Here is a 16573-nt window from a genome sequence, read left to right as displayed (position 1 = left end):
CCATTTTCTACCTGTAGCCCAAATTTCCACCGCTAGAATGGACCCCGAGTGCCTATATAGGAAGGGCTTAGGGCAGCAATCTGATTGGCATTTGGGGCTGGCCGGGACTAGTCTGGAAAGCCGTCTTACGCAGAGCAAATATATAGAGAGATCTCCCCTTTCTTGACCATGCGGGTTAAGGGTGGGACTGGTCATACACCCAGACCAGGTGGTGGGGAAGTCAGCGCCATACCTCACTCCATCCTGTCCGAAGGGTTGGGGAGGGGTCCCTAAAAGTGCCTTTCTGGGAGGGAGTGGGGAACAGTGGGGTTGCGTGGGAGCTGGGGAAGTGGCTCCTGGTGACCTGAATTATGTGTCACCCACAGAAGCACCTGATTTATTAGCAGGGAGTGAAACGCAAGAAAGAACAAAGGGCCCTGGGGACATTTGTGACCCAGCTGCTCAGTCTCCAGGCTGAGCCCAGGCCCTGCACTGTCAGTAATGCTCAGAGGCCCTGTCTCCTCTTTGCATGAGCCCCTCCTCACCCGCCCCGCCCGCTCCACTGGTAGACTCTGGGCCACACATTCCTCAGGCAATGCTGAATCCTAAGTATTTTAATGCCTGATATCTATCTCCGTATGGATTTTTGTTTTATCATGAGGCCACTGGAAAGTTGTTTTTTTTTTCTAATATCTCTTTGAAACAGATGTCAGCAAAAGCTTCCAGCACAGATCAAGGGCAGGTTAAGGCCTTTGAGATGGGTCTGAATGTCCCTTTAACATCGTTCAATCTAATACCCGAATATACCTCGAGTCATTACCCTGTTTTTATAAGAAGCTCTGAACCATATGTTCGGGAACTAATTAAGCATACAAATCAAGCCCTGGGATCAGGTGGAGCTCTGTTTAAATATCTTAACCTTTTATGATTATCTTAATTTCGAGAAAATTCAAAACACATTCAGAAGTCTTAGAAAATGAACTAACTAGGAATTTACTGGCTGGTTTCTTTTCTTGATGTTGGGATCATATCTTTACAAGCCCAGCCCAGATTCCTGGGGAAATCCTCTGTGCTCATGACTTCCTGGGAAATGCAGACATTCCCGGGCCTGGAAAGCCCAGGAGGGGCCACACCTGACTACCTGCCCCCCCCCTGCAACCCCCCCCACACACAGCTTCTCCCAGCCTGAAAGCCCACCATTCCCCAGTTCCCAGCCCAGATGTCTCCTGGTCGCCAGAAGGAAGAGGAAGAAAAGAACAGACGCTGAACCTGAAGTTTTATCTTCTTTTTTAATAAAATAAATGAAGGATGAAGTGAGTTGGTGCGAAATATTCTTGCAGCCCACGTTATTCTGCGGGGAGCTCTGGAGGGGAGCTCAGGGCAGGGGCTGAGATGGACACTGCACAAATCTGGCTCCATATTGGCTGCAGGTGGCTGAGAGAGAAGACGGGAGCTTGGAGCCTGCCTTCCTTTTCGATTCCAGGTCTACTCTGGCGGTGGGGAGTGAGGGCTGGAGCGGCCCGTGGGTAAGCCTTCTCACCAGCTTCAGGTAAAGGAAATGCTTGATCCATAAAACATGTTTAAAATAGACATACTTACCAAAACTGACTTACAACAAGGGCTCACAGTCTTGTAGCTGCTCATTCAGTGCATCTTTATTGGGGACCCACTGGGTGGCAGGTTCTGTTCTAGGCACTGGGGATTCAGAGAGCAAGAAAGACACGGTCTTGGCAAGGATATTAAACCGCCTCTGATCCTGGTGCTTCTTTAGGGGACCAACACTGGATCATGTTTTAAAAACACTTTTTCTTAAGGTTCTTAGGACCATTAAATCTTTAGGATAGAGTTTCCAGATAAAACACAGAATGCTTAAATTTTAATTTCAGATAAACAACAAATACTTACTTACTGTAAGCATGTCCCAAATATTGCATGGACCATGCTTTTACTAAATAATTGTTTTTTACCTGAAGTTCAAATTCAACTGAGTATCCTGCATTTTTATTTGATAAATCTTACAACCCTACTTTAGAAAAAAAGATACAAATCGATGGGGGTAGCATCTCCAGCTTGCATGTTAAATACGGACTTTGGAGGAAGGCAGCCAGAACACAACCTCATACCAGGCCCCTTTACCTATGTTATTTCATCTAGACACCCCACCACAACTCCATGAAATAGGTTCTGTTATCATCCCCATTTTGCTTATGAATAGATGGAAGCTCAGAGAGGTTAAGTGACTTGCCCAAGGTTGCCCAGCCTGGGCTTTTTCCATGGCACCCCAATTCCAAGCCAATGGTTGTCTTCGCAGAGTTCTTATTTTCCTAGCTTGTCCTGGCTTCTCTCAACTTCTTCCCTTTTTTCCACAAACGTTCAAGGAAAGATTCACTCCCATCAGATCCATGTCAGTGCCCTAATGAAAACCACCGCCCAAGCCCATGAAGGACGAGATCTGTCGAACCCTAATGAGAATGGTTCCGATTATGCAAAAAGCAACCTCATGGTTATTCTAATGTTACAAGTAAATATAAAACATTTAGAAATACTTGGCTTGAGCTGTTTTTTTCAAGTACAGATGTCTGACTCCCTGCCAGTTTGTTATTAAAAATGCTATGGTGGTTTGGGTACAAAGATTGCTGTAAAAATAAAAGCTGATGCACTTCGAGCGCTTGTTTTGACTCTGCAGGGCAAGTCAGCGACGGCAGGGCTAAAGCAGATGGTGGCTAGTGGGGGCTTCTACGGCGGGTCCCCCAACATTCACAGCTGGGTCACTCCCCGGCTTAAAACCCTGCAGGAACTTCCCATGGCACCTCAAATCCCAGATCAGTTCCTGCCGCCCTCCAGCCCCAACTGCTCCCTCTCCCCTGGCTTACTGGCTTCTCCCAGCTCCACGCACTTGCACTTGCTGTGTCCTCTGCCTGTGTGTTTCCCCCCGGGGCTCCTCATCTCACTGGCTCCTTTTCAGCCTTCTTCCTTCAGGCCAACTTTGACCACCTTCGCTGACGTGGGGTGTGCTCCTTTAGCCTCCAGCGGCTCGGTCAATATCCTTTGTTTCCTCCTCACTCTGAAATCACTGTTCGCTTTTTGTGTTTCCCACCAGAAAAGTAAGCCCCATGAAGACAGGGACCGTGTCGGTTTCGTTGACACACTTTGTCCCGGGCAGACAGGGCAATGTTGGAGCACACAGTGGTTGCTCAATAAATGTTTGTGGAACAAAGTAATGAGTTTACCAAAGCTCCTGAAGTCTTCCATTGCAGAGTCCCCTCTGGGTCTATGGGCCGGAAGGAAAGGGGCAGCTTCTACACATTTTAATCAACTCATGGAAAAAACCGAAACTTGGGAGAATCCTAGACCTCCGTGAGCAATGGTTTTGAAGCCAGCAGGAATTTCCAGGGCGATGCTCTCAGTCTCAGGATTGGAAAACTTTAATTTGCTATAGCTATTGCTTACGTATAGCAGGAGACGTGTAAAAGAAACGGAAGATTGAGGGGGTTCAAATGCACCAACGTCAACATTGTCACCCTAATAATCTCGCTATTCCCGGTAAATGCACCGATGTGATGAGAATGATTTTGAGGCACCGGACAGGGAGCACTCTCTGGAGCCCTGGCACCCTAGCTTGGCATCAAGACTCCTCACACACTTACTTTAAACTCCTCCTTCAAGTTCTTCTCCTGCCTGTCTTTATGCAGCCTGCGTCCCATTGGTCCTGAATTACTTGTCATGCATACCATTCCCTGTGTGCTTTCCCTATGCCTGTCCCTTGACTCCCCAGGAGCCCTTGGCCTAGACTGCCCCTTCCCCACCTTGCAGATCCAAAACCTACTCACCGGTCAGGGCCTGGTTCAAAGATTATCTATTATCTTATCGGACTTTTATTATGTCTACCCCCACCTGGCAGTGATCTCTCCCTTCTCTGAACAACCTGGGCTTTTTTCTTTTTTTTCCTTTTCCTCATCATGTTCGGCTTGATATCAAGCCTGACTTCATGCTCCATCAGGGCAGGAGCTGTGCTTCATTTTTTCAACAAATGAGTTCATGACGTTTCCTGGGCACACACAGCCTCATGTCATTAGCTCTGCGCAAGAATGGGACTGCATCAGGGAGCTATGCTGAGCAGAATCCAAAACTTAATTTCCCCTTCCCCAAGGCCTGAGGGAGGAGTGATGTGGCTTATAGATTGGGGAATCTAAACCAGTGTCCACAGGACCCTACGTGTCCAAACGAAAGGTCCAGAAAACAGACTGAACTTTCCCCTTTCCACTCAGATGTTTTCCTGTTGGGTGGCCAAAAGCCTGAAACAGCTGAATTCCTGGGCGCCCTACAAACCTCTCCCATCCCCAGCTTTCCCAAATATTTTATTCCAAAACTCTGTCCAAATAAAAAATCCCTAAAGAAACGCAAGTGCTAACACTGAACACATGAGTCCCAGAACCAGAGATCCGAGTGGAAATAAATACCCTGTTTTTGCCAGGTACATGTTGTCAAATATAGGAACATGCAAATATATCTATCTCAAGTGGGTCGTAAACAAAGCATGCACCTCCTGTGGGGTCCAAGTTCACTTACAAAAAGATGGTAACTGGTTTTGGAGAATGTCACATGCATAAAGCCAAGGATCCTCCCTTTCTGCGTGATCCAGGAGATCTGGAAACGTGCTGAGAGCAATGTGGTTTTAAACTGAAGCCCAGTACAAGCTTTTGATCTATAGGAGGACAGTCTGTGTGCATGTGCAGCCCTCCTGCATTCGACAGGCTGAATGTAAACACTCCTTTCGCACACAGAATCTGGGTTTATTATTTTGCTTTGGGACACACATATCTTTTGCATTTTCTACATATGCAACACATGGAGAGGTGAGGCAGGAGTCCTGTGACTCACACCCAAGTGTGGCCTTGGCAGTTTTGGGGTCACTGTCATATTTTCAACAAGTGGTTGCCGTTAGATGGTAAGCTAGTAAAAATGTTCCCCTGAACTCATCGTGAATTGCAACAGGAGGAAACACTCCATCACTGAGAAGTGACACTAATGTATTCTATTAGATTTGCTTATCATGTTAAAGAGCATATTAAAAGGAAATGTTTGGAAAAGGGATGCCATTATGTTGTATGATGGATTGAGAATTCCTAATTTGGAAAAAATGTGCTAAGACAACATGATTGATGTGAGTGACCTACTTTATTTTATAAGAAAGTATGAGTGCCTCAGGCTCATTGGTACACATATTTGGAAAAAGTTGTTTTTTTTCCACATTAAGTTTTTATTAACATTTTCAAAAGAGCAGAAACACCATAGAAGGATGTAAGTTGTGACTTGTCAATGCAGATGTGTTTGTAGTCATTTGCTGCTTAGAAAAACTTATCCCCGTGCTGGAAGGGTTTCTGGATTAGGAGTCTCTTGCCAAGTGAACACCTGATGGGGAGAAATAGGACACCTTTTTCACTGATAAAAAATGACAGGGAAGGGGCATTTTTATTTAAAGCACAAATGGATCTTCTGCTAAGTAGCTAGTGATCTCTTAGAATGATTAACATTTCATGGAGCCCCCTGGCCACCTTCCGGCAGCAGAAAGCGAATGAAATCGAGGCTGAGTTAACCATTTTATTTCTCCTTTGGAAACTGGAGCCCAAAGCTGGGGTTCCCCATTATCAAATGAAGCTGCTTAGTCTGGAAATTGGGAATTCTTGGGTTTATCCCAGAAACGGAACTGCAGGGGCTCCGACAGAGGACTGGTGGCTGAAAAAACACTCTGTTACCATTAAAGTGACATTGCCAGTGAGATTAAGACTTCAGAAATGCCTGTGGTACCATGTTTACTGAAAAAAAGTGGGATCTGAAGAAGAAATAAGTATTGAAAAGTGGAGGTAGAAGAATAAATTGGTACAAGTTTTCTGGAGGGCAATTTGTCAACTTGTCACCAAAGCCTTAGATTTCTGCATGCCTGTGGACCCAGAATTCCACTCCGAGAAAGTTCTTCTCAAGAAATAATCATTAATACTCACAGAGCTTTAAGTAATGAGATGTTCACTTTAGACTTCTAATATTAAAAAATTGACTCTCTACATGTCTGCAGTTGGGGGTTGCTTAAATAAATTCATACATTTAATGCAGCTGTTGAAATGATAATGTAGAATAATAACATTGTGGGAAAAGGTTTGTGATAGTTTATTAAGTAGAAAAAGTGGGTTAGAAAATATTTTGCACAGTATGAGGCTATTTGAACAACTCTGTATACATATATTACTTACTTCTTAGACCTATACATTGTATACTTCAGTAGATATGTGTACAATGTCATATAAATTATACTATTTTATGTGTGTGTATATACATATAAATGTATATAACATATACAATATATGCGTATAATATATCTTTTGGGGGGTGGGACATTCATCAAAGTTTTAAGAATAACTTTTTCTAAAGAGTAGATTTTACAGGTACTATTTGTCCCTTTCCTTTTGTGTGTTTTCATGTTCTACAGTAGACATGTTTTCCTTTGATAATAAGTAAAGCAGTTATTAAGTGGAAAATCCAAGAGACTCAACAGATTACTTAATAGAAACAATAAGAGAGTTCACAAGGATTCCCAGACACAAACTAAATAGTTTTCTCATATAATAGAAATAGCAAGTTGAAAATATAAAAATTATTCCTTTTGCTACAGCAAAAACAGAACAAAAAAAGCATATATCACCATAAAGCTGAAAATACACCAATTCATGCAAGAAATATCTAAGACCTTTTAGAAGCAAGTTTGAATACACTGAAGAAAATCTAAATAAAATAAATTATTGTCTTTCTGCTTGGGATGTCTAAATATTGTTAAGATCTCAATTCTCCCCCCAAGTTAGTTTATAAATTTTATGTAAATTCAATAAAATTTCTGATTAAAAGAACTGGCAAGCTGACTCTCAGTATTATCCAGGAGGACAGATCCATGAGGATAGACAATTTCTGTAAAAGAAGAAAAATGAGATGGGGCTTGACCCATTGGATTTGAAAAGATATTACAAAAGTCAGAATAATTAAGCAGTACGCTAATGTTATAGAAATACCAAATAGATAAACAAAGTAGAATGTAGAATAGAATAAAATAGGCTAATGGAGTAAAATGTAAGTTATGTGATAAAGACTGTAATTTGTGTTTGTAGAGAAAGGCTACATTGGTGCAGTGACAATGCTGGAATAATCAGTTATCTCTTAAAGAGAGGGAAAAAAGTGGGTTTTGACCTCATGCCACATCCACAGAAAAAAAAATTCCAGATGTATTAAAGATGCACACATTTTTCTAAATGACAAAAGTTGCAAAAGAAACCAGGTAAAAATAATTCCATAATCTTGAGACTGTGAAAAGCCTTTCTTGAAAACAGATAAACCTCAGGATCCATAAAGGAAAAAAAGCTAACAATTTTACCTGCATAAATATTCAAATCTTTGGCATGGGAGATACACACTATAAACACATGACAAACTAGGGATGTAACATAACATATGACAAGCAATTGATTAAGAGCTTTGCTATATAAAGTGCTCCTTTCAGATAAGAAAAAGACCATCGTGCCAATAGAAAAATTGGAAGACGTAAGCAAGATTTTTACAGAAGAAGAAATATAAATAGCCACTAAACGTACAAGAAAAGATGCTGAACCTCACTAACGAGCAGTTTAAAATGAGAAGAAAATAATATTTTCCCTCATCATTCTCAAAGTCTTAAAAAGGAAGAGAACACTCAATGTATTGAGGATGTGGAGAAATATTTTTGATCCAGTAATTTCATGCCAGGGAATTTATCTTATGGAAATGTCACAAAATGGCCCAGTAGATGCTGGAACACTCTGCAGGTGGTTGAAGGAAGGAGGCAGACCTGCTTATACGATAGGAAAAAAAAAAAGGTCCAAGAGACAAGGTATCTTTGTGATCCCAGTTTCTGTTCAAGAAGCATATATAACTATTCCTGTACTGAGAAGAATTTCTCTAGTGGACTGTAAATGGTAGTGGAGTTGGGGGAGGCATCTTCACGGATTCTTCCCCCTCTGTCACATTTACATTTTTTATGATCATGTGTCACTTTTATAATTAAAAAAACAATGCGCATCTGACAGCGGTGCCCAGAGAGGTGAGGCGACTTGCCCAAGTTTGACAGCACTTGAGGACCAGAGGCGCTGGGTCCCCCGCTGACCCCAGAGTTCCTTCTCCCTGCTGAGGAAGAGCCTCTCCCACATGGCACCCAGGGAGCACCCTGAAAATGCCACTTATCGCCACCTGTTGGGCATACATGGCATTGATTTGATGGGTTTCAGTGTGGGGCCTGAGCCCGCAGTAGTAATGGGATGGCTCAGCCAGGGCCAGGGCCGGCTTGTCCACTTGCCTCCTAAGGGAAATCCTGGGAGGGCATCTGTGGGTTCTAGAAGGACCCCTTGAACCAACGAGCAGTGATCTGGCTAGGGATTCCTTCTGCCGCCCACATGAATGTTCTTGCATTCGCCACGTGGGGAAAGCTCACACAGCTGGTGGCAGAGGGCCTTCCTGGAGGGGGAGGAGGGGCTGGCCTCAAAGTATATGACAACATCTGCTTGTATTGTAAAGTGCTTTATAATTTACTTTTCTATCCATGACCTCATTTAATCTCCAGATCATCTTCTGAAAGAAGAAGAATCAGCGGGACTGTTATTATTCCCATTTCACAGAAGAAACAACTGAGACACGGGAGGTTGAGACACTGACCAGGTCACAGAGCTGGGAGGTGTGGAGAAGGAATGAGAGGTCCGCTTCATTCTCAGCTCCTGCCACACTTCTGGGAAAACACCTATCCACCCTCAGCACATGGAAGCAAGTTCCCCTTGCTGGAGATTGGCCTCGACCAAGGCCACTGTGGAGTTTTCTGCACCATCTAGGATGACATCTAGGATGACCCCCTCGCCCCTTCTGACCCAGTGTCTAGCATGCTTGGGTCTCCTCTGGCAGCTTTTTGCTCCTTGGCGGCTAAGACGGGTTGAACTGACTGTTTGAGGGGCTCCTGGAGAAAGGCACAGATCTGAATGATCTCCAACAGAGGGTATCAGCCTGCTCAGGAAAGGCTTCTAACATAGAGCCCGGTCTGGAAGCCCCAAGTGCCCTTGATTCATGCTTGTGCTCCGCACAGTGCCTGGCACAGAGCAAGTGCTCAATAAAGATCGGCTGAGCCAGTAGATTGGCTGTAAGGTCCTGGGTCTCCACTCCAGTTTTTCAGATCTCACCCTGGCCTCAGGCTATCCCTGTCCCCATGCTGAGACTCTTCTTCCCCCACTGTCACATGGATGTGGGCCCGTCTCTGGGACCTGAAGCCATACCTCATGGCTAGGGGCACTACCAGTTTACTTTCAGAACAAAGGGGTTGGAGGAGCAGAGCCCAACTTTATGTAAGAGACTTAGAGCAGGAGGCTGGAGAGAAGTGCAGGAGGGTCTCCAAATGGCTTCAGAGTCCACCTTTCTAGCAGTTCCATTGGCTTCAACTTCCCCAAGAATTTGACTCCACCAAGAGCAGCCCCTTAAAGCCAGAGACCTTGCTTTTCTGCTTCTGTTCGTCCTCAGCACATGGCAGGTGCATGTGAGTGAATGTGGCCCCTTGTAACAATTTGCCACAGTAGAAATGAGAAGTTTAGGGTTATAAATTATAGGCTACGCAGGCCAGTTGCCTCCATTGGAGACCCGGAAGATTTGCCCACAGTCCCAGAGAGAGAGAGAGAGAGAGAGGCAGTGGAAGAGATCTGGACAGGATGAATGAGCTGGTTTTCAGAGATCAGCCAAAGCCAAGGCCAGCTCACTTGGTTTGGGTTGGGAGCCAGGGGAACCTGATTGGGAGTCACCCAGCACATACCAGAACCCCCACATTGGCTCCAGCCAAAGCTCAATTACTGCTGGGAGAGGCATGATGCTCTCAAAATGAAGTCATATCTATCGAAAAGATCCTTGAGGCTACTTACCTGTGAAATAATTACATGTGCCTCAGAACTAGGAGATCAAGGATTTCTATCCAACGTCCCATGATGCTCTTAAAAAAGGTTTCACTGTAAACTGCAGGTGGGGTGGGGAGAGGCAAGATTTCAGAGCCAGGGCACCGTGTTTTAATTCCACCTTTTATGTTTTGGCTTCATCTCATCTATGTGTATATATCTCTCTATAGACAATTAAAACAACATTAAAGGAGATTAAAAGAGCAACGATTATCATCCATAATCATATTGCTATAACTCAATTGTACCCACATGCATACACCTTGTTTAATTACACAAGCCATATACCAATACACTCTTCTTGCCAGAAATGAAACAATCAAGAAGTATACATTGTATACTTGTATACATTAGAGTCAGTAAGCGTACCTGGTCCACACCATTCCCCCACCAGCGCCCCTTTGTTCCCTTGAATGTGGACTTGAAGTAGCACTGTTGTCACTTGTGTATCTTTCCAGAATTTTTCTCTAAGATCTCATTTAAGTGTATATACATGTCACTGAACATTAGCGTGTGAATAAACAAACAGGTAAGTGTTTTAAACATCAATGGGATCATATTATGTATTGTTCTGGAACTTGCTTTATTCTCCTTTAACAGGTCTTGGAGAGCTTCTTGTGATACTACATAGAGATAGCTACTCACATCTTTTTATTTTTTTTAACGATTTTATTTATTTATTTGACAGAGAGAGACACATCGAGAGCAGGAACACAAGCAGGGAGAGTGGGAGAGGGAGAAGCAGGCTCCCTGCTGAGCAGGGAGCCTGATGCGGGGCTCAATCCCAGGACCCTGGGATCATGACCTGAGCCGAAGGCAGATGCTTTTTTTTTTTTTTTTTTTTCCGAAGGCAGATGCTTAACGACTGAGCCACCCAGGCGCCCCTACTCTCATCTTTTTAATAGTGACACAATTTTCTCTAGTACAGAAGAAACACAATGTTTTACCAGTCCCGCATTAAAGGACACATGGTTTGTTTCTGATTTTTTTTCAATATTCTACACAGAGTGTGTATATATATATACACACTTTGGGCTTTGCTCTGCCTTAAGCTTCCTGCCTCTCTCACGTGGCTGATGAATCCTTTTATTAGTGTCAGCAGACTGTCCTATTGGGGAATGTCAGCTCCATGAGGGCAGAGATTTTGTCTGTTTTCTTTACTGCCATGTTCCCAGTGCCCATAGCAGTGCTTGCTCAGCATAAGTGCACAGTATATGTTTGTTGAATGAAAAACTGACCAGCAAGAGGACACAGCTGAAAACCATTTTAATGATTAATGCTTGTCTAATGCCCGAACTTGACAAAGGCATGTTTACTTCCTAATCATATTCTGCCCTCAGAACAATTGTGTGAGGTCAGTAGATCCTGCATTGTGATTACTCCTGACTTGCTGATACAACAGCATCAGGAGGGAAAAACAAAACAAAACATCGGGGATTTTATGTCTGGGCACATTAAATAATAGTTATCTAGTTCCCCAAATAATCCTTGAGGGCAAGGATCATGATCCACTAGATCTTTTAACCCTGTTAATTGCTGGTCAGTTGCAAATTTCCTTATAAATGGTAAATGCGCTATGTTGGTTGAATGACTACATGATCCCCAAATACTATAAGTATGTGATTTTTAAGTGGTGCTATACTTCTGGGGGCACAGTCTACTAACCCACTCTGCTTTCAAGAAGGCAACCAAGCTATCCTGGCCCATCTTCACCATCTGGTGGCTGGTGTGGGGAATGGCCTTTCTTTCTTCCCCAGTGTTGGGGGTTATGCTTTTTCCTCTCTCACCACTGGGCCAAATTTACCTCTGACAAGCTTTGTTCAAGGTTTATATACCTTCCAAATGTTCGTTCCTTTTCTCTTTGGAATTGTAAGTATTGCCCACTTCTACTCCCTTCAAATAATTTGAAAGTCAAAACCAACCAACCCCAAACATGACTGAGAAGTCCAACGGTCATGCTCTGCGGTGAAAAGGAAAGTCATAGGGACGCCTGGGTGGCTCAGCCAGTTAAGTCTGCCTTCGACTCAGGTCATGATCCCGGAGTCTCATCCAGCCCCATGTTGGGCTTCCTGCTCAGTGGGGAATCTGCTTCTCCCTCTCTCCCTGCTCCTCCCCCTGTTTGTGCTCTCTCTCTGTCTCAAATAAATACATAAAATCTTAAAAAAGAAAAAAGAAAAGGAAGACATACATTTTGAAGTAGAATCAGATCTCGGACCACTTCCCTTCAAAGTGCCCCAGGACCCTAGAGTCTCCACAGAGCTTCATCTAATTCCTTGTCCCAACAACTCCCCCTGCTTCAAAATGTGTTCTCCCCTGCCAACTAGCATTACTTCTATTTTTCTGTTTTCTTTAATTATGACCACCTCTATCACAATACCTATGAATTTTATTGCACTTATGTATTTACAAGGTCGTCTTTCTCTACTAGACAGTGAGCTGCTTGAGGGAAGAGATCATGAGATTTTTCATTTTTGAATCCCAAATGCTAACACAGTGTCTGGCAAATAACAGGTACATTTCTGGGGCGGAGGGGGGGGGGGTTGCTTTTCATGGCACTCTACCAGTATAATTAAACACACTTATATTCCTACCAAGCCTATAATTCTTTATCTTATGAGTAGACATTTAATAGGTTTTTGGGGGAGGAGAAACTTGAAAACTTGACCATTTTTAACACTGTCGCTGTGAGAGACAACATTCTGCATCCCAGACAGCGATGAAGAAAGAAATTTTTGGAACCTAACCTATTTGAAACTTAAGGCCTTCCAGCTTCCTTCCTGACTCAGCACAGATTCTTATTGGGCTCCAAGGCACACCCCGCCCCTACCAGGAAATGCAGTGTCTGACTAACATGGAGGAGTCACAGCATCGAAGAAGAGAGAGTCTGGTAGATGGTGGGCCCCCGCAGGAACTTACGATTGCATTCCCCTTTTAAGGATCCATTCCTCTTGGACTTAAGTGAGGGCCTGCAAAAGGGGGCTGCTGGGGGAGGCTGGTATAGGGGGCCAGGCCTGTATCCCTCTCTGTAAAGCTCTGGGTCTGTGTGTAGTTTGTCTTAGCTGAGCATCTTATGCTTTTTTTTCCTTCATCCCCCTCCCCAGCTTGGTCTTTGGCTATAATATTGCCCGATATTCTTCCTTTTCTTTCTTTTTCTTTATTGAGATATAAAAATTTATAGTCAAACCCACAAGTCTTAAGTTCAATGAATTTTGGCAATTGTACACATGTGTGTTACCATCACCCTAGTCAAGATAGAGGACATGTCTAGCACCCCAAAGAGTTCCCTTGTGCTCCTTTATAGCCAACCTCTGCCAGAGGCAACCACTCTTCTGACTTCTATATTCAGTTATGAATTTCATATAAACAGAACTACATAGCACGTTTCTTTCCTTTCTTTATTTACTAGAACAACAATAATGAAAATGTGTAGACATAATTGAATTTCTTTTCTTTTCCAAGGTGTCAAAAGTTAACATCTCCCAATGTTTGACAGTGGTGGCCTCTGGCTAGGGGAAATTCAAGTGACTGTTACTTACTTCTTCATACATTCTGGTCTAGTATGAAAATATACATATAATTTTATAATAATCAGACAAAAATAAGGCTTTTTCCTGGAATGGAAGGACAATGGCTCTTGTGGAGAAGTAAAGAAGTGAGGTTCAGATGGGCACAGAGATGGAGCCCTGGCTGTCTGAAGGCTCATGCCATTCCCTGGCAAGATCTCATCCTGATGGTAGGGTACTTGGTACATCCCCCCCGGTTAGAGACCTCTCCTGCCATTCCCTGTCTGGTTTCTTGGTTATGCTTTTGGATATGGGACCATTTGACCAAAGGATTCCTCCGACCTCAAACTCTTGCCCTTGCATCTTAGCAAATAGAAAACACTGTCTAAAGCAAGGGTTAAAAATTCCATGAAAATCATGAAAAATACGCGCACACGTAATTTTAAACTCTCGATGACACATTTGCATTTTGGTGATGGGCATAAAGCAAATGGTTATAGAGCAAAGTATACAAGTGTAGGTAAAATCCATACACTATGGTCTCTGAGTATCATTGAACAGAGATAAGGGGGAACTCCTTGTTTTGTTTCTTTGATGGCCCTGTGACACAGATGGGTGCATGGTGGAGAAGGAGTGAATATAGGAGGGGCATAAATGAAGAGAAAGTTTTGAATCCCCAAATATTTGCAGGAACACTTAAAGAGAAAACAACCTAGCAATTTCACAACAGAATTCAAGGCCCGACTCTGTTGGTTAAATGGTCCCATATGTGGTGTGTGGAGCTGGGAGGCTTGGAACGGGCTGGCCCGGGCCAGTGCCAGGGCTCTGCGTGAACTGGCTGGACAGGGAGCAAGTTGTTCAACCTCGCTGAGCCCATCTCTGCCTCTCTAACGGGGTAATAACAACAGTGTCCACCTCCCTGGGTGTGTGGGAACGTGGCCAAAGCAAGGTGTGAGCGGGCTCTCTGTAATCCATACATTCTACCCACGTGCTGGCTCTCTCTCATCTCTTCCAGACCTGGAATAAAGGCTCTGGAGAGAATGTGGGATCTAGGCTCTGTAGTCTGTGGTCATTGACTTTTGGGGGGACTCAGAGCAAAGTGTTATCTCTTTCCTCACACTGTGGGCCCTGGCTTCCTCGCTGGGGAAAAGGGGAGCATTCTGATAGGATACAGGAGGTGGGGGGAAGAGGACAAGTTGTTGGGGTCAGACAGACCTGGGTTGGAATCCAGACTTCTTCATTTACTCGCTGTGTGTGTGTGACCTTGGGGCGAATCCCTTTATTTCAGAGTCTTGGTTTTCACATCTGGAAGGTGGGAGTAGACTGAATACTTCAGTGGGTTTCCGAGAGGACTGGATAAGATAGAACCTTGTCACAGATGCTTAGCACAGTGTACAGGTGACATCAGTGATAGAAATGGACCGCCTCTCATGCAAGATGCCCCCGCAGCAGCTGAGCAATGAAATAGACCCTATCTTGTTCCCAGCACACCTGAGCAGCTGCCCCTTAAATCAGAATCAGCGGGGCTCAGAGCAAGGGGCAGAAATACGGCACTCTCCTGCTTCCACAATGAGAATCAAGTTTTCCACCACGCTGGGCAGAGGCAAGATGGATCACCTGGATGGAGGAAATACTACAGATGGGCGAGATGCACCAAAGCCCATCTGGGGGAGATCCACGTCCACATGGTTGGCACTGTGATCCATTCTTCATCTGGAAGGCTTGGCATCCTGTGCGTGTTCAGACGTCTCACCATGCAGCCAGGCCTGGAGACTGCAACCGCTGGGGAGGAGGAAGGTCGGGGTTGTTTTTTATTTTTAGCAACCCCAAGACTTTCTCCCACTTCCCGGTGGCCAAATCGGCCAAGGAGTCCCCTCAGGGACAGAGCAGGGAGGCCCCAACCTGCAGTCCTCCGCCCCTCCGAGGTCCGCAAAAACCTTTCCTCAAGGCTGGCGATTGGCCCCAGATGAGAGGTGGGCTCGGTCTCGCAGAGCTCAGGGTTTTACTGGAAGTGGGAAACCCAAACCTCTTGGTGAGGTGTTGTTTTTTGGTTTTTGGTTTTGTTTTGTTTTTTTTTCCTTGCAACTTTCACTGTTTTGTCCCACAAGACAGGTAGCCAATGGGGGGAGGAGGAGTTCTTTTTAAGAAATAGCCCTCCGCACCCTGGCAGTCTCTGAACCTCCGCCCCCTTCCCTGGGTCTTCCTGGCTCCCCCCACCCCAGCCCCTCCTCCGACTCCCAGGCCTCAGAGGGGGAAGGAGCCGCGCGTCCCGTTTCCCCGGCTGTAAAGTGAGGGCGTTTCTCTTTTCTAAAGCTGTCTTCAGTCATACCTGACTTCGACTGTCTTTTCCTTTTTCCTCCCCACCCTCCCCACTCTATCAACTGGATCTCTTGTGCGGTTCTTGCCTTTTACAGGGGCGAACGCCTGCGACCTATGAGATCCCCATTTGCTTTTCCTCGGGCCACACCTCCCGGGCCTTCCTGCGGGAGCGGGCGACTACCTGCTAATTTTAGCCCTTAACCCCGAGTAGAAGCGGATTGCAGTTGGCAACACCTGATCCGCAAGCGCTCCAAGCCCCGGGCACCTTCTCGGAGCGCGGGGCCGGGAGGCCGGAGGCCCGCACGCAGCAGAGGCCGGGACCGGCCGGAGCCCAGAGCGCGGCTGCACGGCCGCACCAGACGGCGAGGCCCGAGCCCGCCGCTCCGGAGTCTGGAGCCCAGAACCTCGGAAAGGCCTCCGCTGCCCGCCCAGACGCCTCAGCTGGGCAGATGCTGCACTCCCCAAATTCATTTTTAATTCATGACATCAGTTTAGGGGCCGTCGGAGCCTCTAAACAGCCTCTCTCCAAACCAAAACAACCACCACGACGCAAATGAAAAGGAGGCGGCCGCCAGGTCCAGAACGCGGTCTCCTCTGTTCCCAGGGACCGGGCATTTGGAAAAGCACTTTCCAGAGAGGGACCTGCTGTCCCTCCCGTCAGAGTTATCCCCGCCCCGCCTTTCCCTGGGGCCCAAATTGGACACCAGGGTATTTGCCATAAAGACAGAACTGGTGTCAACGTGGTTTCGATCAGGACTTTATAACTTTGCATTAAAC

At 45.2% G+C, this 16573-nt stretch overlaps 1 long non-coding RNA gene across 11 annotated transcripts in view; it reads right to left on the bottom strand.

The window, feature by feature from the left end:
* The window catches only part of LOC118544685 (uncharacterized), a 97392-nt gene that overhangs the window by 71746 nt on the left and 9073 nt on the right, over positions 1-16573 (bottom strand). For 6 of the 11 annotated variants that reach the window (XR_013449600.1, XR_013449596.1, XR_013449592.1 and 3 more), the window contains exons 2-4: positions 14693-15259; positions 9945-10138; positions 1579-1674 (exon numbers count right to left, since the gene is read on the bottom strand). This is a non-coding gene — a long non-coding RNA (uncharacterized LOC118544685). The remainder of the gene's footprint in view (positions 1-1578; positions 1675-9944; positions 10139-14692; positions 15260-16573) is intronic. The other 5 variants (XR_013449599.1, XR_013449601.1, XR_013449593.1 and 2 more) reach the window with 4 other exon arrangements.

The sequence above is a fragment of the Halichoerus grypus genome, chromosome 7 (genome assembly GCF_964656455.1).
Source record: "Halichoerus grypus chromosome 7, mHalGry1.hap1.1, whole genome shotgun sequence".
NCBI classification, from domain to species: domain Eukaryota; kingdom Metazoa; phylum Chordata; class Mammalia; order Carnivora; family Phocidae; genus Halichoerus; species Halichoerus grypus.
This window is presented reverse-complemented; position numbering and strand designations above follow the sequence as displayed.